Below are 25,993 nucleotides of genomic sequence, written 5' to 3'. Positions count from 1 at the left end.
AATACTGTTTACTGTATTGCAGAGAATAGAAAGATACCTACTGATGGTTAATAAAAAAAAAAAGAATGACACTTTTGATTTAAACTTTAATTCTAATAGTTGTCTTGTTGCAAATTGAATTGAATATTTTTTTTTTATTTTTGTGTCTTTTATTGTCAGTTTGGCAGGAAAATCTCATGAAGCAGAGAACTTGATGGTTAGTTTTTGACATAATGTGTTACAAACACTGGAAGATGATACCACTTCAATTTGAGATGTGAAAGCAAGTAAAATGTGATGCTCTTTATCTGTGAAAAGGTTATACACTTTTTCTCACTGCATAGTTTCCAGTTTATTAGGTACACCTATAAACTTAATGTATTAAAGTTTATCAACTCTTTCTTTTGTGTTGCTCTTGAATTGTGCTGTAATATAATGGTAGTTATTTCAAGTGTTTTTTCCACCTTATTTATGTTAATGAGACTAGATTACTTTTTTAAAAATAAAAATGCAAAAAGAAAAATCCCTGTCAGTGCATGTTAAACACTCACCAGAGTAAAACATATGTGATATGCTGAACTCCTGCCCAAGAGCCACATCAGCTCTGTGAGTGGACAGATAAGCCTCCAATCAACACTTGTCCACTCCAAATAATTGTGGATGAAAAAAAAAAAAATCAACACCTATTAACACTGGGAAAGTTGCTGTGGTATTTGAGTTTGCGTGTGTGTTAGTGAGTGTGAGTGAGTAAGTGAGTTAGTGAGTTAGTTAGTGTGTGTGAGGGAGAGAGAGAGAGAGAGAGAGAAAGAGAGCGAGATAGAGAGAGAGAGCCCAAATGGATTTCAGCCTGAGAATAAATCACTGTCGCCACAGAAACAAGTCGACAGCTGTGATGGATGGCTGAAATTTTTGTGTTGATGTCTTTAGTATTGCTGACAATTTGGTAGTCCTGGCTTTTCCACTTTTCCTGTGCTTGCGTGTGGCTAAACACATCTAAATGCTGGCCCATACCCATACCTACTTACAGTATTTCACTCCTGCTCAAAATCTTCTGGTTTTACTCTTTAGATGAAATCATCTTTGCCAAAGTGTGCCACACAAAGCCAAATATTATAAATTCATAAGCTAAACGTGCTACTTTTTACTCTACTTATCACGTTTTGTGTTATTAATGAATTTCACTAATATCATTTTAAATAACAAATTTTCTGAGTACATTGTAATGAAGACAACTTCCTGTAATGAAGCAGTGGACACCATCTTGCATGTGTGCACTACAGTCACAAGTTCTTTTTGCACCTGTGGGTGCTCACCCTCTCATTGGCTAATGTGTCACCATATGACTCAGTGACAGTGTGCGACATGTGTTTGGAGCATCCACTGTCAATGGCGTCTTGTCCCGACGCTGTCTACTGAAAGTGGGGATGAAAAAGTGATTTCCTCTCGTTTTCTTTCCTGGAATTACTCCCAGTCCTGTTATCTCTCCCTCTCCAGTCCTGCTGGGCGGCAACTCTGCCACTGTCCTAAATGCAGTCAACACCTTTTCTAAAACACAGCATCAGAGCATGTGCGCACACACATACACACACATTACTTAACTTACAGAAATAAACTTGGTTTCTAAACATTTTCTGTGCATGATGCACTGTATACAAAATCTATACACCTAATGCATAAAGCATAAAGTTATGTAAACACAAGAACACTATACACCCTTAGACAGATACACACACTCTCTCTCTCTCTCTCATGCACGCACACACACACACACACAGACAGACAAAGTAAAGAGTTGGGCCGCTCTAAGCCAGCCCCCCACATGCAGTGTTTCCATCTGCTCTCACCTGGCAGGATCAAAAAGAGCACACTTCCCACAAACTTACAAAGAATCAATACTTTCTCCAGCAAAACAAAGCAGTCACAGCCTGAGCCTCAGTCCCAGCTCCATACTAACTGTACTCAAAGTACTGTAGACTGCAAGAAGGAATCCACAGAGCAGAAATTAAAAAAAGATTTACTGACCTTACTGTCTTTTTTTTTTCCTCCCCTTTCTCTCTGATGTCCGTTCTTGTCCTCTAAACCTGTAGTCTAAGTAAGTCATGCAGGAGCTGCTTCCTGCTCCTGCACAGCCCTACGCCACTGTATTAGTCTGATTTCACACTCTGCAGCCTAGCCTCTTGTCCTGAAGGGGACGGTGAATGTGCTGCTTATTTAGAAGCCGGCGCGCACTACCTGGGCTTGTAGGCAGCTGTTTAAAGCACGAGGCAACATCCAGGGTGCATAATACCCTCTCTTCCTTAGACACACACATACACACACACACACACATCTTCTCTCCCTCTCTCTCTCTTGCTCAAACACACATGCACACACACTCACTAGCTGGCTGGCTCAGGCAAGATAGGCAACGGCGCAAACACATGCGTGCGCACACTCTCACTCACTCACGCACGCGAGCAGGAGTGAAATACACACACACATGCAAGCGGTCTGTCAGAGGTCTCTCTACCTTGGCTGGGATAGCAGGCAGTGTGAGAATACACACACAGGCACACTGAGATGGGCTGGCTGCTCCGTTCTTCTCTCTAAGTGTTTAGAAGACAATTTCAACAAGGGATTGCTCCCAATCTACTAGGGTGATCCACATGGATGAGTTATAATATGCTTGCCACTCTCTCCCTCTCTCTTGGCCCCCCTCTTCTTCCTCGGTTCCCTCTCTCTCTCTCTCTCTCTCTCTCTCTCTCTCTCTCTTTCGCTCTCATGCTCGTTGTTTTAGCCTATTATCGAGCCGTCACCGCTTTCAGTTCAGGAGGAAAGCCTTCCCTTCCTGGATTCTATATTTCTCCTCTCTCTGGATGTGCATGAGATGGGGCCAAAACACTGACTCCACCTGAATGCGTATTAGTGAAATGCATTATTTATTTCAAAGCTGCATTCTTTTTTTTTTTTCTTTTTTCCCTGATATGCCGGTGGACACGAGGGGGAAGGGAGCAGCAGTGGTGGCTACATCAGCAGCGAAGGGGTGTATGTGTGGTGTGTGTGTGTGCGTTTGGGGGAGGCTGGGGTGGTGATTTGGGGTGGGGGGGGAGGGTGTGGGATGAGGGGTCAGGATTTGGGATAGCAAAGGGTCTGAAGGGAGGTGAATAGAATACATAAGATATGATTTTAATTTATTTATTTATTCAATGACTGGGATTGCCTTATCATCCAGGGTGCTGCTTAATGACATCACTGCTGGCTTCTGCAGGCTGTCCCAAACCACACTGGCGCTCATTTTTTCATCAAAAACGTTTGTGTATGTGTGTGTGTGTGTGTGTGTGTGTGTGTGTAAGACACTGAGAAAAAGAAAGATAAGAGAGTGAGGTAAATAATAAAAAATATGAAAAAGCACAAATAAGATCTCAAGAAAACAAACACAAACCTCACTTGTAAAAACATTATTCTGTCTGACTGAAAATTTACCATAAAATGTGATCTACTACACATACATTTTAGTTTTTATATAATATATATTAATTTACACAAAGTTCATAAAACACTCTTCTACACTAAGCCACTTCATAAGTGGGGTAAAATGGTTCTGTTTTTAAATTCAAAATTATGCATTGATTTCATTTTAAGTAACTTTGAAAGTAATGAATGTTTAATTTAAGACACTTTCTAAAATACAAGTTCATTTAGCAATTTTTGTAATGAGGTCACTTTGTTTTTTAATACATGTAATCAATTACTCCAACTCTTTAATTACATTATTCATGTAAATTAAAAGGCACCTTTCATTCTACACAGAGAGATGATCTGTGCTATAAAAAAAAATCTAAATCTTAAAGTGATTTGGTTAATAGTATTTAGGTATTTATATGATTAATTGGTATATGATTAATCATCCGAGAAAAGTTTTAGTGAATAAAGTAAGCTGACATTTCATAAAATCAAATGTACTGAAATTTGGAAAAATCAAATAAAGACAACATCTGCCTTTAATTTTGCCAAAAGTTTGGAGATATTAAACAGGATTAAAACAAATCTCAGTATACCAGTTTTTCTGTGTGTAGTGTGAGTGCAGTGTATGAAAATTGTGGGTCACACACACTTAAACCCAAAACGTATTAGACACATTTCATCCCATTTATCCTTGACTGACTAATATTATAATGCTTAACTAACCAAAAAAAAAAAAAAGACATAAGCCTTTAAAGTCTGTAACTTTTCTTCTCATTTTTGTAATATAAATAATGAAAACTGTTGAATAATCAATCATAAAATAATCAGTCACTTAACAATCACTTTGACTACAGCTCTTTTTGAGATGAAATGGATGATGTGATGAAAACAGCCGAATACTGTTCAGCTTGTGGGGGGGGGGGGGGGGGGCTGGAAGTGACTGTAAGCTAGAGTTGCCACGCTGGTCAACAGGCTGCTGCAGTGTGCACCCACGGGGGCAACCAGCCAGGCAGGAGTCATGACTGCAGGCAGGAGTCATGGACCCTCAAGACTCCATCAGCACCATCAGCCTTCTTTGTTTCCCGCAGCGAGAGAAACAGACCAACACAACATAAGCACAAACCATCCAGCAGAATCATTCAGTCTGAAGTCCGCTAGCTCCTGCTCAACACCTGTCATTCACACCACACTGAAGCTAATCTTGAATTACTTGAAGTGTTTTAATCTCCCTCAAAAAAGCTTCAAATAAAGATCAATTTACCAACTAATGAACACACACACACACAAAAAAAGAAAAGATTTGAAGTGAATTGTTTACACCATTCATGACTGTCCATGTGATGCTCACTTTAATATACAATATTCAGTCTCCTGCCGTCTGCCCCCAGTGGAGCCTGTTAAGAGCTTGGTGCTCAGCTACAGGATGCCCACCTACTGTACCTTCGAAAGGAAATGATGTGGCCCAGGGCCCGGCCAGGCCATTCTATCACCGCTATTAGGGCTTAAGCAGAACTGGAAAATTACTCCATTGGCATTAACAGTCCATCTCAATCATTTTAATACTACCATAATCATGAGACTTTCTAATATTATTTTTAAAAGCCTTGGTGAGGAAAAAAAGGAATTTCATTTCCTTTACTTAACCATCTTAAATTGAGAGAGAATAAGTGAATGGAGGAGAAAGCAATATCTTATGAGACAGGGAAAGAAAGTGATAAAGAGTCACCTCTAAATCTCCACCAGCAACAACCCTTACACTGCCACAAACCTCCATTTGTCTGCAGCTGCCCAGCCAGCTTTACCATGCCACAAGTCACAAGAGTTCCAGAAAATACACATAAAAGGAAGACAATTAATATTAGCAGATTGATTCTCTAGCCTTCTTCACTCAGCTGTCAGGTGCCCTCCGCAACCTCACAAGCCCATCCGACCAATCCTATGTAAACCTGTGTTCTGATATTCACAATGTGTACGTCATATCACAGACTTGTAACCATAAAAGAGCACTAAACAATCCAAGACTTAATGTTTCACCCTCTATTCTCCTCTGTTTTCAAACTTTCAATTTTCCTGAATAGCATTATTATGCATTATTAATATCTCTGAATTATTACTCATTTCCCTCTTAAAATGGAGTGCTTTAATTCACATTTGAAGTACTCATCAAGGCTGTGCAGTCAAATGAATGTGGAAGGATACATTATATTTGCAAAAATGCAAAGGGTGAATTAAAAATATATCGCAATAATAAAATATTAACTATTAATTTCAAAAAGATAATTTTTCCTAGGAAAAAGCCTTTTCATTACTTCTATGACTCCCTTTCTTTTTTGAAGTGTACCTCTCAGAATTTGGGTCTTTGAATTGTATGCAATTATCTTGTAGTGAATATTCAGCTGCGCATTAAAGACACTGAATATTATATTTCTATTGTGAGACAGCCCCATGTATGTTCACTTTCATGAAAACATGACACAGAAGGGTGACAAGGATGTAGCGTGGAAAAGGTGATGCACTGTAAAATTCACAGCTAATACAATATCAGATGGAGTCGACAATAGAAAAAAAAATGAACAAAATAAAAATCAAAAAGGTCCAAACATGATAGCTTCAACTCTCCCTCTCCTTCATGTTCTTTTTTCTTTTCTTTTTTTTTTAACAATTGTGAACTCTAATTCACCCTTGAAAGCGTGACCTTGTGCTGTGTGACAGGAGATAGCCGCAGCATGAAGACAGGACGCCACTTATCATCAAGGGACGAGGTGGCTGTTTAATTTCACACTACCAGTGGCTAAAACCCCTGTTAGTGTGGAGCATCACAATGGCAGCTACGCTGGGGGAGCAGATGTCCTAGTGAAGGGGTGTAAAGAGGGAGGAGGTTGGGTTGGGAGAAGGACAGGAGAGAGGAGCAATGATGGTGGTAGTGGCAGTAGTGTGTGTGTGTGTGTGTGTGTGTGTGTGTGTGTTGGGGAGGGTGGTTTGCACTGTCGCTGTGCATTGTACTCAGTGCACAGTCTGACCTGGTGCGCATGCCCAGATGAACAGCGCCGCTGTCTTTCACAAATGCAAAAACAGCACAACTAAACACATGTGGTCGCCGACGCATTCTGGTCGTGCTCATGGGTGATAATTAAAAATAGCAGGATGAGGGTGTGGGGACGTGAACCGGACTAGGAGAAGGCAGGTGAGAGTAAAGGTGCAGCTGTGATGGCAGTGGATGAGAGGAGAGTTTAGTGGTACAGTCCACACCAGAGAGGCCAATTGCTTTCTGAAGAGCTTTCCATTGTCTGCAGTGATGAACTTGAGCTTTGGCCTTCAACCCGGGGGTCGTTCTGTCTAATCCTGAGTGCCCCTGGCTTCCCTTCATAGCCCCTCCCTCGAACCTTACACGCACACACACACACACACGTTACAGACAGACATAATGCATACCCTTCTACTGACGCCTGACATGACTGCAGGGTTGAACAGTGACCAGCGCCTCCCAACACAGCTGAATATAAAACACAGTAATGAGCGGGGCAAGAAAATGGCTTCCCTCTCAAAGATGGCTGCTTACTGATGGCCAGACACAAGCCAGAGAGAAAAAGGTCACCTCTCTCATCTTTTAGTACCCGCAACCCCCCCGTCTTCTATTGCTGGTAATGTTTTTTTTTTTAAACCCCCCCACCCCCCTTTTTCATCTCTTGCCTCCCTCACTAACACCTTATACTTTGCCTCCCCTGGTCATTTTCCTCACCCCATTTCGTATGCGGATATAGGCTTATTATTAAGAGACAAAGGAAGGCGATCTTGGGAAGAGACAGGTGGCTGCATCTGAGTGATGAGAAAATTACCAAAGTGAAATCCAGCTTCTAAAAACAAAACAAAAAAAAACTCTACCTTCGTGGAAGGTAATAAAAAAAAGGGAAAATAAAAATAATTGTGCCCCTTCCCCTCTTTGGTACAGCTCAGCGGGAAAAAAGAGAAGCCCCCTCTCTCATCCCTCCCCAGTATGATTTCAAATCCCCTCTGAGCACTGCTGTCCACACAGATATTTTTCCTCACTTAGTTCCCCAGTGTCATTTTTCTCTATTTTCTCCATTGGTTGGTTATGCACAGAATTTTCCAAATGCATTTTGACTACTTGATTTCTATTTTCATGAACATCAAGTTAAAGAATATAAATGCTTATTCAGCAGTGGGGAAAGCAGGTGTATGGGTGCAGTGGCACTTTGGGGACAGAACCCATGCTAAATCAGTAAATCACTCCATCTGGAAGATGAACGGCATGTTTTGGAGTTCATTGCCTTTCGTCTCGGGCCAGTGGCCGGTGCAGCGGCTGGCCCAGCAGGCTGGAGCGGAGGTGTCTGCTGATGTGGATGGTTACAGGGGGATAATGAAGCAGCGTCCAGGGGCTTGGCCATGTTCCCTACACCCTGTCCATCCTTCTGTGAAAGGGCCAGCTGCCGAGCAGGGCCATTAGTCCGTCCTCTTTCTGAGCCACCGTAAGACCCGCCGCACGCTTCGACTGAAGTGCTGCTCGGCAAGCGCTTAGGTGTGAAAGTGGTCGAGGTTTCAAGTCCTCTGCAACTTTCATCTTTTCGTTCTTCAGTCAGCACCATGTTGGACTGTTCACTATGAAACCTTCCCCGACTGGCCCAGACATTGCCCGTCTTTTTAAGTCCACTCCTCTTTGTGAGAGGGCTTGCCAACCAATACCTGAGTAATGCAGAATACAGGAAAAAAGTACCCTGAAAAGCAACTTGTCCAGCATTTTCAGAACACACATCATACACACTAGTTAGTTCAAAGCATGTAGCAACATTATCAACCAAAGAAAGGCTCCATCACCTGCTTCATTCGCACTTTGAGTTTCATATGGCCAGGAGATTCACACAAACCTGCTGCACAAAAACCAAATATGCACCAAAAAAGTAGCACTTTAAATTACATTTTCATTGGTAACACAAAAAGTAACCCTAGACATACATGTTCATAAACACAGGTTTCCGAAAACTAAAATCTTCTTTAATAAGATGTCGCATGGCTGTACAGACATACAGACATGATCAGCACACATATTTGTGTTACTTTTCAACAAAAATGTGAGTTTTATTTTTAACACATTAATCCCGTTTTTTCATTTGACCTCAGTGTCTAAAGAGCACACATACACACATTTGCTCCAAGCCCATGGCTCATGCTAATTTCACAACCGTGTATCAAGATAACAACAGCAAAAAATAAATAAATTAAATAAATACAATCAACAACAAAACAACGTTTTAACTGAAGTTCAGTGTATTCCTCGTAAAAAAAAAAATATCCAAAAAAAATCCAGTAAATTGTGCCTTTTATATCTCATCTCTATTTGAATGATCATGTTGCCAAAGGGCACTTAAACGTGTAAACCCAACAGCATGTGATGACACACACGTGTCTAACCAAATCTTCAATCTACCACATCACATACAACATGAAAGGGTGCCAATGGTACCACTGTCTCCACCTGCACTTCAAATTGGGATGTGAGGCACAACAAATTTCAATAAGTTGATAGAGTTTATCAAAATGACAGGCAATTAGACTAGTTCTGACCATGGGTTTGCATGCTAAATGAGAGTCATTTAAGTGGTGGGAGCCATACATGTTATGGAAAAGAGGGTGAGACTTCTGCAGCTCCATTTCTGCTCCTGGACAGCCCTAAATTAAATATCCCCAAAGTCCATTAGGCTAAACAGCCCGAGGTAAGACTTTGTCTCACCACAGAAAAATGACAGTAAACTCGGGCAATCATGCCGCCAATCAATTATGCATGAATTATATTTTTCTTAGACAGTGTAAAATGTCTTATGTTAATTCCCCTAAGTACACAATACTTTCGAGGGACGTATCCATGCGCATACCTCCTAAATGAATGTTTTCCCAAAGATTTATCAGCCTCATGCTGTCAACTGAGATGAAAACACTGAGGCCGAGTTGTGATTCCTCCGTATCAACTGTAACTGCAGGGGCCACAGGCAAAGCTCGGAGGCACTCAGTGCTGATAACCTACAGGGTTGCAAAACTGCTGATGGAAAACATCTCCAAAAACGAAGAAAATACTGAAGTGAGCCAGTACACTCCTTCATTGAAGCAACAGCATGTGTTGAGAAGAAAAACGAGATGATGAGACAGAAGTAGAGAAAGGCAAAGGAGAAAGACGACAGAGAGAGAGAGAGAGAGAGAGAGAGAGAGAGAGAGAGAGAGAGAGAGAGGGTGAGGTGGGAGGGCAGGGGTTTGCGTTGACCTGACCCGTCTCGGCTGTAGGCCTGTTGAGCCAGTGAATAGTGGAGTCCCTGAGGTCCCCACTGTGGCCCAGATCTCTGATAATGACCTCCGTCTGGCCTTGATAGTAGGAGACAGGTATTGGCAGGTCCACTGAGCGGTGTCAGTGAGGTGCCAATAATTGGTCTGTGTTTAATAACAAGTAGCCTGTAGTGGCCCATGTAAACTGACCAACCTCTGCGTCCCTCAATGGACAGGTGAGTGTGTTAACCTCTGAAACTTAGAATAAACACAGAGAATTAGATAATCAGAAAAGAAAATCTAAATGATTAGTTTGCAAAATGGAGTTGGATATTTCAACAGAAATGTCGCCCCGGTGCATACCCACACACAATGCATTTATTACAGTCAGCCAGAAGCAATTTAGATCCAGATATCGACACACTCACAGACGCACAAACAAGGCTTCTCGCTGTCTCCTTTCTAACTTCACTGACAGTTCCTGATGATCTCCACTGATGGTCCCCTCTTGTATTACATGCAACACAATCCACCCTTACACACTAATTTGTTTTCTTTGGCTCTTTTTTCTGTTTCGGTGCGTAACTGAGCCTTTGAATATATACAAATTTAATAGAGCTAATAGAATCATTATCAAATTCAGATCAATATAAATTTAGCCCTGGTATCCATAAAAAGGCAGCAATATTGAAATACAACACTGTCTGTGCTCTTTCATTCTTCCGCCTACAACTGACGCTTGCTGCCATCAGACATGAATTACCAGACAGGCACATTACAGCTAATAAGACTCTCACAAAACACCCTTTATTAATGCATGAGAGAGTCTTTGATCCTGGAGAAACTTTCATAGGGAAAGCAGTAATCACCGTACCTCAGACAACACAATAAGATGCTTCCCATTACCTCGAAAAAGTCAACAATGTGGCTGGGGTCAAATCACCCGGAGCCTGTTCAGCATGTTTCAGAGGGGAGGGACAACACAAAGCTGCCACAGCTCAGCTAAACAAAGCTGCAGGCCAATCATATTTTTTTGTCATTTGTACTGAATCAAAACTTTTAAAAAGTCCAACCATGAATCAGTCAGCACTTAGGCCTTCCAGCAAGCAGAACTGATTGATATAAGGCCTTAGTCAGGATATAAAATAAAGATTATTAAATTTAATTTTGTCAAAACAAAACAGACCAATTGAATACTTTAGTATTCAATTCTAACTCTTGGTTGCACAATAAAGGTTAATATTAAGTTGACAAACATGTCAGGGGCCCTTTAAATTCTGGTCTTTTGTGTGAAATTACTTAACGAGTATGTTTTTTTTAATGTTTCAGCAGATCAAAAAAAATTTGACAAGGACCATGAAGACTTTGTACCTTGAGCATTCCTTCTGCAGACATGAAAATCTATCGTTCATTTGAAAGCACCAAACTCCACAGTAAGTAATACCTACATCACCCTGTCAGCCACACTGACAAAGTCAGTTACCTGTATGTATTTTCACATGGTATTTAGTTTGATAAACTCAAGGAAAGTTAACTTTCCTGATTTAACAGGAATCAATATTCTGAAAGTCTTTCCATCCTTTCAGCACACCTGTCAGTAACAGTATTAGAACCCCTTACAAACGATCCATTGGAGGAAAATTTTGGTTTAACTTCTATTCCAATAATCTAGATTTTGACAGAGCCTGTCACATTATAAAGTCTGAACATTGTTACAAGAATTGCAAATGATACCTATGATTGAATTTTATTGAAGTGGTCAGCAAGTAGCTCATTCCCCACAGAAAGCCCCGGGGCCTGCAGGTGGTCAGCAGGGAGCTGCTTCACAACATCTCACTACTGTGCGATACACGGTGAGAGGAAGGCGAAGCAGAGGAGAGGACCCCCATTTGAGAGAAAGAGGTGCCACTGCAAATTTATGACCTGACTGTTTAAAACCAGTGTAATATATTCCCAGTTCAGCGGGGAACCATTGCTTATATTCTATCATGGTATGTATGAGTTCCCACAAACCATGCATACAGTAAGTGCAGTACACACAAACACAGTCTCATGTCCAAAAAATCTGTTGTACCACTGAAGCTTGAAGCTAAACTTCCCTTCTTAAAATATGATTATATGACATCATGATGAATTGTTTGATGACTTGAATGAATGTTACTGATGATCGTTACTGTACATGAAAAAGAAGGACAGAAAGGACGAAATAAAGAGGGCGATGGGGAAGAAGTGAAAAAAACAAATAAAAGCCAAATCAAGATTTATCAATCAGGATTTATTCCAAAGACAAATTTAAAGGGAAAAAATATGCAAAAAAAAGAGAGAGAGGTTTAATGACATTGCACAAAACAAAAGTTGTTATATTTTCAGACAAAACTCATAAATACATTGACCAAAGCCTATGAAATTAAAAAAAGATTATTCACAGAAAACAAAATCTTTCTCTGTCTTGATTCCAATGCTGTACTGAGCACATGAAATTTGTTTCTTGACACCACTGCAGGAGCATGCTAATCAACCTACAGGGTCAGGGGTCAGGTCTGGATAGAGACGGCATCCCAAGATCGGCCACAACAAATGCAGAGGAACATCTGCTCTTTGTGCGTCACACAAAGCTGTCCCCTCGGAGACCCTCGCAGCCCTCAAGAGCCTGGGAAATGGCTCAAAGTCAAGGGCAGCCTCCACAGGCCAAATGCTGACTGGACACAGCAACAGTCTCTCACAGTGAAAGGAAAACTGCCAAAATGCTCAATCAAGTATTCAAACTTTCAACAGGAGCAAATTTGTCTGCGAATGCATCATCTCGACCCTTCTGCAAAAATACAATTACCGCAAATTTCTAATTTATTCTTAAAAAAATATTCATTTAAATCACTTCTGCTCATTATTCAAATGTACCAAAAAAAATAAATAAATAAAAAATAGGATGGTGGCCCAAAGTGGCGAAGAAAAAGAAAAGGACTGCAATAAAAAGCCTTGTAGAGTTGCAGGCTTTCTTGGTTCTGAGAGGTTAAAAAGAGGCTACAGCCAAGCTGCAGGGTGTGGAAATCTTTTTGAACAAGCGTCAACTTAACTGAATATGCATGTACGACATTAGACACACACCACCCCGATGACAGCGCGATCACACCTATACACTTTCCCTCACTTCCCTTGGCAGCCAAACAATAAGCTTGAAAGGAACCGTCAAATGATGTCAATAGTTAGATCAATACACTGGGATGTCTCCGTTTTCCCTGCAGCAAATGAAGGGCATTATCGAGATCCTCCCGGGCAGAGCTCTTACCACACTTCCAGGAGATACAGTACGCACTGTACTGCCGCTGCTGAGGGACAGCTGATGTATGTCTCTGTTCCCAGACGTCGCCACATGCGCGCCACATTTCCCCCCGCCTGTCTAATGTGCTGCTGATCTACACCTGCTGGGCCCAGGGTTGCATAGGTATATGCTGTACACTGACAGCATCAATCACACAGCAGGCCTTATTATAGCCATTTAAAATACATTTAAAACAACTCGCTGGAGCCACTGTCCAACTCGGCATGAATGCAATGATACTGATGCATTACCGTGAAGAATGTTGGCTGGGAGCAGCTGGGAACCTCTGTACTCCTTTTTTTTTATTCCTCTTCTTTTAATCAAAGAAGCAAAATCTTCAAAAATAAGTAAATAAATCGTACTTTTTTAACATGCGTTGTTCCTGCAGAAATGCTGAGTTCACTTGAACAATGCCAGGCCATCTTAGCAGCATCTCAACCTAAGTCAGCCCAGGGGCCAGCCCATTGTGGAGCAATCTATAAGACAGGACTGTGCTTCAGAGAGCTGATACATGCTCTTGAGCTCTCAGGTGAGCTTAGTAATAGACACAGTCACTCTAATTCCCCTTCAATTCTCACCTAAAATTGAAAGCTGCCAAATGCAGCCTTAATTACATACTACCCAATCAGAGCTTAAGTGTAACCTTCTGCCCCCACCCACCCTCACCAACATCCTCTCCGCTTCACTCTCTCTCTCTCTCTCTCGCCTTCTCTGGAAGAAGCATGAATGTGGCGCAACCCTCCTGTGGTCTACACATATTTCACCAGGAGAGTAAACAGGTCTGGAGTTTATGAGATGGATATATTATGTATATAGGAAGCAAGTGTGAGATTTAAGGTGCAAACTGCTTGGTCAGCACAAACTGTGCTGAAAATGCAAGCAGATCAAGGACCAAACAGGGTTATGGATCTCCACTTACATGTAACTGGGCAAAGTCTGTTGACCCAAATTTAAATCTTTTTGCCCCCCACCCATTCCCTTTCCCCCTTCTGTCCTCTTCATAGTGACAAGCACCTCCTTCTGTATGATGTGGTTCTATACTGATATTTGGCCAATTCACTCCCTGATGTTGTCTTGTTTATAGTACTAAAAGACATCATATGCATTCATATACTTAGAGAAAATCAACTAAGCCTGATGTGCATTTTTGCAGTGTCTGAATAAATATTAGTTGTCCCTCTGTTTGTCCTTCCGTCTTGCACCGATGCGCATCCACAGTGAATTAAATGCATCTCCTCTGGGCGGACGGATAAACCAGGGAAGTCTGTAGGCAACCACAGTCGACGCACAGCTATTTTCCATCCTCTCTAATCACATGATCAGGGTGTCGGCACCACATCCTCAGCGCAGGGAGGGGCCAAGCAGCGCACATCTCGCCACCATTTTGTGTAGGTACCCGGGCTCCTTTTGTGTGTGTACCTGGCTCATTTGTTTACCTGCATAAGAGTTGATATTTCAGAACAGGGTGAGTGTCATTGGTGACTGTGACTGTGACTGTAACGGGTAACACACAATGGGCACCTTGCGAAAGCAGAATGAGTGGATACTGCAGTCAAAACATCACAGGATATCAGTGTTTCCCCGGCTGCAGCCCATTCTGGATTTCATGTCGTGTATTTTTCCTCTCCTCTCCTTTCTCCTGGCTGACAGACCCCTCTCCTCCCTGCCATCCGATGTGTGAGGCACATATGGCGCGGTGAAATTGCTGTCTACGAGAGCATGCCTCTGCCTGTACAGACTTCATCAGAGGGATTAAAGAATGGGATGGGAAAAAAAATCAAAATAAAATGATGATAGCGGGGCCGTGGCTTTTCTCTCTTTTTTTCCTCTACACCCCACCCTCTACCCCCATTGCTTCTGTTTTAAGTAGAGTGGAACATCAGATGACAGAGAAGGCTCTCTTGCTGTGGTGCAACGGTTTGCAGGGAAAGGTTGCCCAGACAGTGAGCTGTGCTGAGTTTATTTGGCTCTGACAAGGGCTCACTACAAAAGAAAACCAAATTACAGCCAGTGCTGTTCCTGCCTCTATCCAGCCACTGAAGTTCACTTAAAAGCTGCATCCAATTAAAAAAAAAAAAAAAAAAAAAAAAAAAAGTGACTCAGAGGTGCAGCAGCAGCTCTCGTTCTTGATTACTTTTCTGTTCTCCTCCGATGTGTTCTATTTTTATATATATATCTATAATACAAACAAAGAAAAGACAAAATGTGTCACAGCAGGCCAGAATGAGAATGCGTGTGCTGAGGTGGGTAGTTACATACATACACGCTGGGGATTTTGGGAGCAAAAGAAAAAGGAGAGACTGCAGGATATTAAGAAGTAATGGATGTCACACCAGGCCTCTGTAACTTGTTCCCATACGCTTTCATCACAGCTCGATATCAGACTGATCAAGGGAACGGGTCATTACTTGGTTTCCTAGTGCTGTTATTACCAGAGAAAAGTAAATAGTTATTGCTGTGTTTATCATTGTGAAAGATAGCCATTACAGCGCGAGCCAGGACAATCTCTTTTTTTTTCTTTCTATAATTAAACATCAAATTATAGTACGTAACAGCTCATTCTAATAACAGTATTATTCTGAACATAACAACATGTAGTCCCATAAAAGTATTCAGGCTTTAACAATTATTATAAAGCAGACAAAAAAAAATAAAATGCTGTCAATTTTGCATAAACCAACAAAAGTGTCTATATATTTTAAAAAGCAAGGGAAGTGAGGTGAGGGCTTTACATTGTTAAAAGCAAAATGTAAAGACATCTTGAAAGGATCCAGTTTGTGAAATTTCAGCCTACAGGTAAGGTCTATCTGGAACTGTGCATGCAGATGTGGTTTTATACTGATCCTACTAAATTTGAGTAAATAGGGATGTATTCTGAGGTTTATTCTGGGATTTGCCAGACACTAGATCTGGCCTCGTATTTGAGACAACAAAAAGGCAATCTTGACATCTTGCCCAACCAGCAGATAATATTTGCTGTTCAGAGACTGGCTTTCTTTTGTTCCAGGTTTTTATAAACCCAAGACACTTGAAATTTAAACCCAGTTCAAGGAATATTATTTGCCACAGGGCAAGGTAAATCTCTTGGCGGGGCCTTTCAAAGGGTTGCCCTGGGTTTGTTTACAATTGATCTTATTTAAAAGTGGATTTTTTGTTTTATTTTTCAAAGACATACTTTCTGCCATGATCTTGTAGGTCAAAGGAACGATGAATGTTATTCTTCCAATTGGAGAAAAAAAAAAAGGTGAAATAATCAGAAGACAATAATACAGAAAGCCCTGTTGCGCCACTGGTTCTTCCCAGGTCTCCAACTTGCACATGTAAAATAGAAAACACATGCAAGATAACATCTCTGACTACAGCAAAGAAAAAAAAAGTTGAAGAAAATACACCCCTGGTGAGAGAACAAATAAAAAGAATTGAACTGCCTGAAAAAATTTCTGTCTTGTGATTTACTGAAATATGAGTTGCATCACAAAATATGGAAGAAAAAAAAATTCAATCATACTACTCATTTGTGTGTGTGTGTGTGTGTGTGTGTATCTGTGAAAAGAAAATGGCCTTTAAACTGCATGAACCACTTGTTTTTCTCTTTGGGGAAGCAGTCTACAATTTTCATTCACCCTTCTTCTTCAGAGGGAACAACTGACCTGACAACTGACCAATCCCCATGAAGTACGGTGAAGGGGTGGGGGTGGGGGGCTATCAGTGTCAGCAGAGCCACTAAATCATTATTAATATCCATTCTGTACATGAACAAGTTTCAGTTTACTAAAACTTCAACAGGGGCTCTCACGTGCAGGGAGGGCTGTTAAAGAGGTGAGGAGGGATGGGGACTGCAGTAAACCAGGGACTATCCTCCAGGGCTGGGAGGGTTCCTCTCCTGCTCAGACAGGCCACGCTGGACTAGGAGGTCACAGGCTGAACAGGAGCTACTTTAAAGCTTGCCGCTCCTGGCGAACAAGACGGACGAGCAGAGGGCACAGCAGCAGGGACGCCCCAGTAAAGACCCCTTCATCTGGACTACACCTGGGGGAGCCCACGGGCCACCCGGCTCGATGTCACACGAACACAGCAAGCTACTTGACACACAAACACACATTCATAAACAGAGCTGTAAGAGCTGTAAATGTATCAGCAGCAGTGTGGGAACACACAGGGCACTTTTCAACATTTTATGCTGTTATTATTAATACATTAAGTACTTTTACTTTTACTAAAACTTTTACTTTGTATTGTTTGTAAGAAATATCTACATCCATCTACATATTTTTAAATGATTAAAATATTGAGTCCAAGTTAGAAAAAAACAAATGATTGTTTATGATATGATTCTACAATTATTAATACATTTACTGTATTCATTGTTGCATTGCTTTGTTTCTTGTACTAAGACTCATGCGTGTCAGTGTGTGTGTGTGCCCTCTGTATGATCAGACAAATGTTAATATCTTTCATAAGTTCTAAAAATGCAAATCTAAATTCATCTACCTCCCGAACATGTTCACCTTTGGCTTTTGCTGTGATAATTTACGGATTGTTTAAGGATTTATGTTACCTTGAAACTTAAATTTAATTAATCATATTTGGTATTTCAAGCCAACAGAAACCACTATGTGTTTTTGCTATGAAATTATTACTATTAGAATAGATGGAGAAAGCTCAGGCAAGACTGCAGCTCTGTGCTGACGTATAAGAGGGCCCCGGCCACAGCTACCATTTTAAATTACATCTCTGTCTATTGTGTCTTGCTTGAGCTTATGAGAGGGTCCCTGGGGCGCCTCCATTTTCCCAGAAACTCCCTCCAAGGCTCTTCAGGTTAACATGGCCAGTTTGACTATTAGATCAATAGTTGTAAATGACTTCATCATACCAAAGAGGCAACTTTCTGGACAGAATTGGTCCCACTGTTGCAACTTGACAGGCTTGTGCTATGGGGAAGTCCAGTCAGTCCAGTCATGTTACAAATCTAGTATTTTTTCCAAAAAAAATCTACCACAGCGTAAGAAAAATATAAATGGTCCAACTGGCTATAAAATTTCACATCATTTGCAGTTTTTTTTTTCCCCCCAAAGCAAAAACACACTTAGAAGAATTTAACAACTCCCAAAAAAAAGCGATGCCGATCCAAGTTTAGTCACAAAGAGGAGGTGATGTGCTCAGCTACAGCAGCTGTGAGGAGAGGTGAGAAATCCCTGCACCTCTTTTGTTCTTATGGGATAAGGGGTGATGTCAGTTCACTCCCAAGCCTCCCTAAAATGCCCCCAAAGCCTGCCTGGCTCCTGAGTGGGAGTGTGTAATCGGTCCTGGCAGAGTGCTGGTTAATGGGGGGCACAGGGCCATGGGTTGGAGATGTATTCATGTGCATGGCGTGGCGCCTGGACCCAGGGTGACACTTCTTCATCCCTGCTGCCTCAGGCCAGGATTATGATCGCGGCCAGCCCCACAAAGCCAGCCGTAACGCAAAATCATTTTCATATTAACCTCGTCTCTCCTCTCTGGGCCTGACAGTGGACAGGCCTGCTCTCTTTGGTGCTCAAATTATCCTCAATTACTGGGGAAAGGCCAGGCGAGGGGACGTCACCTAACCTTCACCATCTGTTAGGTTCAAAGCTTTAGCAGTCGGCCAGCCCGCCTGTCTCCTGCCTCCCCTGACCTTTCCGCCTCGGCCAGCTCCTGCTCCATACGCCGTTCATCCCCCCGCACCCCCAATCTCCCCACGATAGACCCGCCCTCTCTGGACACAGCTGGGAAGTGCATGTGCACACATCACATTAAGGGGGAAAAGGTTATGTCACGCTTCTTCAACAAAGATATGAATATTCAAAGCTATGCACAGACTGAGGCAAAACCTGTGTCAAGACAGAGGTTAGGTCAGTCTCTTCAGGATAAAGCCACAACACATTTGAATTAAGTGTTGATTTTATTGGTTATTATATTAAAATGGCTTTCAAAAGGGATTAAAACTAAAATCCTCTTGGATTTTTTTCTTAGATTTTCTGGTTAATTTCTGACATTAACAGATGTTTTGACACTAACAAATTTATTTGACTCCATAATCATCATTTTATCATTTTTAAATAGTGCTTGCTTACTTGATTTTTAAAGACAAATGATTTACAGTAGCTTATGTAACTCACTGAAAGATGTTTATCCGTGAAAGCATTGTGTTTTTTTCCTATATACTTTGGTACCTCACTCAAACGTAATCTGTCGTTTTGTGCTTTTATTTACTTTTCTCTTACATGTACGGCAAAACTTCACTTTAATTAAACATTCATCCATATTTGAGATTTTGCTTGTGAAATATTGAAGAGCTCTTATTTCTCCTATAGCGAATGCGCCTCTTAATAATGCAGACACTGTTTTCTGTTTGTTTTGAGCTTGTGTGTTTTAGCAGTTCCTCTGTGTCCATTTGGATTTTCCAGTCTGTCTGGTCGCTCAGGAGGCCCCATTTCTCAGGTCATCTGGCAGGACCTGATGGCTCTGAAATAACTTTTAATAAGTCTGCTAAATAATAGATGGAGTGTTGGCTAAAATCAAGCCGGGAGGAGCAGGGCTGAGGACAGCAGGCTGCAGAGGCAGACAACAACCAGGTCTCAGGCACTTCCTCTGCCAACATCGTCATCATCATCATCAGCAGCACCATCAGCAGCGGCAGCCGTGTTCAGTCTCCCGCCTCACCTCCTCTCCAGACCCAGACTCTCTGGGGTCAGGGGTCATGGACTTGACCTTGTGGCCCCCAGGAGAATGTTCACTTGGTTTGGGGTATAATTTGGGATTTATTCGGCAGGAGGCCCTGTCTCAGGCAGCATTATGCCTCATTATCCTCGGGTCCTCTCTGTTCACAGGGCACAGCCCACAGCGGACACATCAACACTCTATTTTACTCACACCTTCGCAATCCTACAATCAATACCCTCAACTGACAATATTATTCATTTAAATAAATCTCAACTGCCCTGAATGGAAGAGGAAAATTTATTGTAACAGTCAGGTAATGTGCAGATTTTTCCACTTGTGCCATCATTAAAGATTTAAATAAAACAAAATATAAATATAAATATAGGATGAAATCATCTGTAATGAATTAAAAAATACCAAATTAATTCCTAGTTAATCTCAACGACAAAGGTAAAAGCCAAAGCCAAATTCTGTAAAAAAAAAAAAACAAAAAAAAAAAAAAACAAACAAAAGCAAAAACTGTATGATTCAAGATTGGTCGAATTAAAAAATTAAAATCATTTCATTTACTGATAATGATTCCTTTGCATTGTTTGTGGATGAATTTTACCTTTACTTACTTTTAATTGTTAAATTTGATATTTTAATTAAATTCATTATTTTTTTCCTTTTTTAAAGTTTGACAGTTTGTGTGTTTTCACTGATAAACTGTTCAGTAGAAGCTGAAAATGAACTGGCAAATCCGACTTGAAAATATGCTTACATTAGCCAAAAAATACAATTCAGGCCTATCTTAACCATGCTTCCCAAATTCTTCTCACTTACTGTATAAAGTGGAGTGGTATCTTTCAGATGCAGGCTAAAAAAGAGTGATCATTTCTATTATGTGTGCTTCACTCTAAGTGGGTCCCTGTGGAGGACAATTTTGGAGAGATCTTCTCTGATAAGAAACAAGCCCTGCATGCATTAATATTGCATTAGAGCCAGCATCACAGAGCCATCTGCTCAGTCAGGTATAGAGCTTTTCATTGACATCTCCTTATCATGTTAATATTACACTCATCAAAGAAGTCTACATCGTATAGATGAAGGGTGTAGGGGTGGGTGTGCGTGTGGGGGGGGCAACAAAACGTGCAAAATTACGGATTATTCTATGAGAAGTCTAAAAGAAGGAACAGACAATAAAATGGTTATTTAGGTCACATATTCACTGTAATGCACGAGGAAGAGACAAATGCCGCAGGAAAGGCGTCGTTTGCGTGTGCGAGCGTGTATGTCTCGGTCGAATATGTCATGCATGGTCGGTCACACACTCACACACTCACACACACACATGCACACAAAGCGACTCCTCAATGGCGGCAGCAGGAGGGGTGCAAATCTCCAGCGAGAGGGAGACAGGTGCAAGGCTCTGCTCTATATACTGTAGCTTAAATGCATTTAAAGTCCATTCTTAACACACGCGCGCGCACACACACTCACACACACGCACTTTATTTCAGTGAGATTATTCTTGCAGTGGCCTTTTGTTGGCACGTGTGTGCGCCCCGGCTGTTGTGTTGTGGGCGTTATGTTCAGGAAAGACAAAGACGAGCAACAAAAATATCATAGGATATCATTTTCATTATAGTATATGGGTTTGGCTTTCTTCTACATGCTCGTCGGGCACGGTGCCATTTTCCCCCAGAATTAAACAAATAACACTCCTCTACACACGTGTCAGGTTAACAAAAGGCGGAGTTGGTTTTTGTTTTGTTTTGTTTTGCTTTTTTTTTTCTCCCCAAAGCAGGCTGGGAGGCGGACGTGCGCTTGTTTCTGTGCCAAAGTTTGTCACTCTCATTTGAATGTGAATGGCATTTACCACTGAGAGCTGCTCATAAGAACCCCGAGTCTGCAATGCGCAGCCTCCTTTTCCGAAGGATTTTTCAATTAGCGCCACCAGCCCCTCCTCTTTTTCCAACTAATCGGGGCTAATTAGGCATTATCTCTGGGTAATAGCTTGTATTAATTGCCTGGAGGGCCAACTGTTGAGGAATTTGGCGAGTGATCCAATTGAAGCTGACAAGTTTATTCCGTCTATTTAATATTCATTATATTCTAATAGGACACTTGTTTGCATGAACACAGCAATCAGGCCCGAGCTTGTGAGCAACACGGCAGGCTACGTTTAAACTGTGGAGCTCAAATCTAAGACGTTTTGCTCGCTGTTTTAGAAACGTTTATTTTATCATAATAAATGGTGATAATATAAATTAGTGCGTAAACAAACTGCATTTTATTTTAATTTGGTGGAACTCATTGTATGATTGTTTTTAAATTTTTTTTAATGGCCACCTCCGTTCCTGTCATGTAAATTAAAGGCCTATTGTTTATGCTCTTCAGGGCTTTGCCAAGTGGCCCTGTCTCCCTCAAAATAAAAACATCTTTTTAAATATAATTTTATCAAAGTCTCAACGACAACAGCACATCTGGATAATAAAGTTAAACTAACATGACTTCATTTGACTATTACGCGGATTTTTTTCCTTTTCTTTTCTTTTTATTTTACGCTGAACTGGCAAACAGAGGGGGGGACCTGCCACAATCAGACGTTTTATCTGCCTGAGTTTGTTTGAAAGTTTCAACTCTAAACATCATTTATTTATCCCTCACCTTAGTCTCAACTCCCTCCCTTTTCCTCAGAGGAAAGAAATAATAACGTTTATTTAGTCCTCATTATTAAGAGTTATCTCCAGTCAATCACAGACCAAAGAGATTTCAAACATGACATCACATTTGCTGCAAGATGTGACGTATCGCACACAGGATGAGGCCTGCAGTGTTGCATAGCCAAAATTGATGTGCAACAAAAATAGCAACCTGAAACATCAATGCAGGATGTAAGTGTATCTACTCGCCCGAATGTTTGATCATTAATCAATTAATATTTGTGAAACAAAATAGTCCGTGTTTAAGAAAAAAAAACCGATGAAAGCAGCCGAGCCAACACCACGACATTTAGAAAAGAGCAAAAGAAATAATTAATTGCCTGCATGTTTCTATTTATATTGGTTACAGTAAGCCATTAGCCCTCCTCTCTGTGCTATCCAATCCATGAAGGGCAAACATGGCCTAAATGTGAAGCAGGTCTGGACCGCAGGACAGTCTGGATGAGGGTTGGGGTGGATGTAGTGGGGTGGGGTGGGGTGAACCCACCTTACGTTAACCCCCTTTGGACCCCTACACATCACTTATGCCTTACTCTAGGCTGAATTTTTTATAGGCCCCAACAGCTGAAACCATCTGCATGCTGACTACATTATGTAAATATAAGGCCTTCTGAGCAACACTTTGAGAAATAAACGCCTTCCTGCAGATATTTCTCAATCAATTTCAATGTTGATTTCTTAACAAAATCACACCAACGGGACGTTTCTTTTGCCGGTCACATTACTGCTGTTAACTGCAGACATGCAGACATGCAGGCCACTAACTGAAGAAATTAGAGGAACTCAGCAAATTCATGACTCCGACAGATTTATGTCCCAAACAAAAATGGACCAAATGTGTACCAGTAGAAAAAATAATTATTGTTTAAAATAAATAAATAAATAAATAAAAATCAGGAGCCAGAGAACCAGTGGGTGTTTGTCCTCCCCAGAAGAGTCGGTGAGGATCAGTCACTCTGTGCTGGGAGTCACAGCAGTCACATGGAGGCATATGGCTCTCAGCTGCCCCCCCGCATCCCAAAGCAACCCCGACCAGCTCCGGTGAAGTTCAAGGTCTCCGCAGCCACTGACCATGAACAGATCCGGGAGGACACAGGCAGCAGCGCCTGCAGTCTGGACGCCCCTCTGCCAGTCCCAAATAGTCCACTGAAATAATGACTACTATTGCATTATTATAATTAATTATTATTATTATTATTAGTGTCATTATGCAAATAATCAGTTATTTGGCTCTAATCACTGCTTGTGAGTTTTTCATGATTTCTACTTCAAACTGATCTGTCAATATTTCCCATTAACGGGAATTTAGACAAGACTAAACAATGTGTGTGTGAGAAAACAATGTAATTGTTTCACTACGCGAACTTTAAGAACTTTGCGCAGAAACGTTTAATTTGGTTTCTCAGTCTCACATGTTTACCAGAGAGACGCAGCTTTATGGCGCAATTCCTAAATATAAATGAATGGATCGTGTGTTGTCTCAGTTGAAATTTGCCTTTTTTTAAAAAAAAATAAATAAAATAAATAAATCAAATTGTTAGAGTGTGGACTGAACCGAAGAAACAGTGTTTTTTTTATTTTTGAAGCTGAAAAGTTACACCAATATGAGAAGCTGCATGCTGAGACTCTTAATTAGACAAATGTTTTCGTTAGGTTAGTTCAAGTGTTTAAAAGCTTTTGGGCAAACACGACTTTTTTATGATCAACATTTGTTATTTATCATTTGAAACCGAACAAAGTACAAGCTCAAACATTAATGTGGTGCTAATCACCCGTTTAACGTATCTGGACTTAATTAACAATTCAAACATTTGTTATATTCCATGTTTAGTAAAGGAGTCTGCAGGCACCAACAATATTTGAAAAGCATTCGATTAAAGTCACAACTATATTCATGTTTCTTTATTTATTCACCGCCAGTTAATTATGTAACTGCGCAGTAACACTTGGAGTTGGAAGATGGTTGCACGTCTGCAGGACGCTCCTGATTTCGAGAATGAACACAGCCTGATTCTGCTTTCTAATAAAACTGGAAGATTTCTTTTATTGGGAAAGATTCCTGTATCGATTTGAATATGAGATACCCAAAGTCTTCTCATTTCAGAGCGGAAACAAACATACAGCTACTGTGACTTTCATCAGTGAAGTTATATTATGTACAAACATACATCTGAAGTCATTTTCCAAAACAAAAATGACTCAAACCACTGCAACAATTAAATATATAATACTTAAAAATAATACTTTTAAATTTCTTTTTAATTCATTAATAATATAGATTTCATATGATTTGAGGGATGAAACAATCTCATTTGCTCACAGAAGTTTATGACAGATTGTCACCTCGTGTGGGAATATGTGGAAGATTAAAAACTGATTAAATCCATACTAAAGACTTTTTAAAATGAGTTTTTTTAATGTAACATTGAAAACAGCCCAGAATGTTTTAAAAAAAAAAAAAAAAAGGGAGGCAGACTGAAAGGGCAAAAGGAGAATATGAATAAGACGAAAAAGAGGATGAAGATGCAGAGGAAACAAAGATGAAGGAGCGGAGAGGAGATGAAGGAAAAGAAGTAGAGCAGAAGGTTATGAAGCAACAGACTCAGATGCACGGATGCAGTCAGTGGATGATAGGTAGTCCCAGGTGTCTGTAATGACATCAGAAGGACAGAGATCCTGCATGTGCATAGTGGAGGAGATCCTGTTTCCTCAGAAAGTCTCTTCATGAGAGACAGGTCACGGCCAATAGCCTCTGTCTGACACGTAATTGGTGATATTGATTATAGGTTATCATATGCTGCAGGCCATTTGTAAGATAATGCTACAGGGGTTAATTTGTTCGCCATTAACCTTTTGGTCTGGCGAATATGTACGTGCAAATTAAGTTTAAAACAACTTCTAAATGGGTCACCTAGCGTCATCTAATAAATGGAATGGTTTAAGTTACATTTAAGTTATATGACAATATAACACCACGTGTGATGAGGGTTTCTGAAAGGACTGTGTTATCCAAATAAACACCGCCTCCTCTCAGAGCTTCCAGAGCAGCACCCACCAGGAATGTTTGTGCTGACCCTTTAAAAAAATATCTCATCATCTAAAAATGAATGTGACATTTACAGGAAACACCCTTTCCTCTTCCTCCATATCTGTGGCTGCTTGTCTACACGCCCGAAGGACTTTGAAAGTTGATCCAGTCTGTCAATCCAGACTATTGGTCAAGAGTAAACTTAACTAACAAAACACAAGTCACTTTGTAGTAACACAGTAACTAAACCTTCCACGTGATGCCAATTTTATATTTTCTCACTAAGTCACGTGGATATGACGAATGCCAGTTGACTCAGTAGTAAATATGATTATATAAACGCATAACTGTCTGTCATGGTGTCAGCTAAATCACTGTTATGTCAGTCACTGATGATATAAAAAGAAAGAAATGATTTAGAAATGTAGAAAACAGTATTTGTTGTAATTTCTGGAATATGTGTGTTTACGAAACAATTACGGCCTTTTGAGTAATATAAATAAACATTTCTCTATTTCTGTCTTATTTTGACGTTGTTATTTCAAAGCACTTCAGGGTAAA

The 25,993-nt window shown here is 40.8% G+C and overlaps 1 protein-coding gene across 4 annotated transcripts in view; it reads right to left on the bottom strand.

The window, feature by feature from the left end:
• The window catches only part of zfhx3b (zinc finger homeobox 3b), a 328,411-nt gene that overhangs the window by 205,819 nt on the left and 96,599 nt on the right, over positions 1 to 25,993 (bottom strand). The gene's annotated exons all lie outside the window — the stretch shown is intronic.

Source organism: Scatophagus argus, chromosome 1, assembly GCF_020382885.2.
Source record: "Scatophagus argus isolate fScaArg1 chromosome 1, fScaArg1.pri, whole genome shotgun sequence".
In the NCBI taxonomy this organism is placed as follows: domain Eukaryota; kingdom Metazoa; phylum Chordata; class Actinopteri; family Scatophagidae; genus Scatophagus; species Scatophagus argus.
The sequence above is the reverse complement of the archived record's forward strand: the minus strand, read 5'-3'. Positions and strand labels throughout refer to the sequence as shown.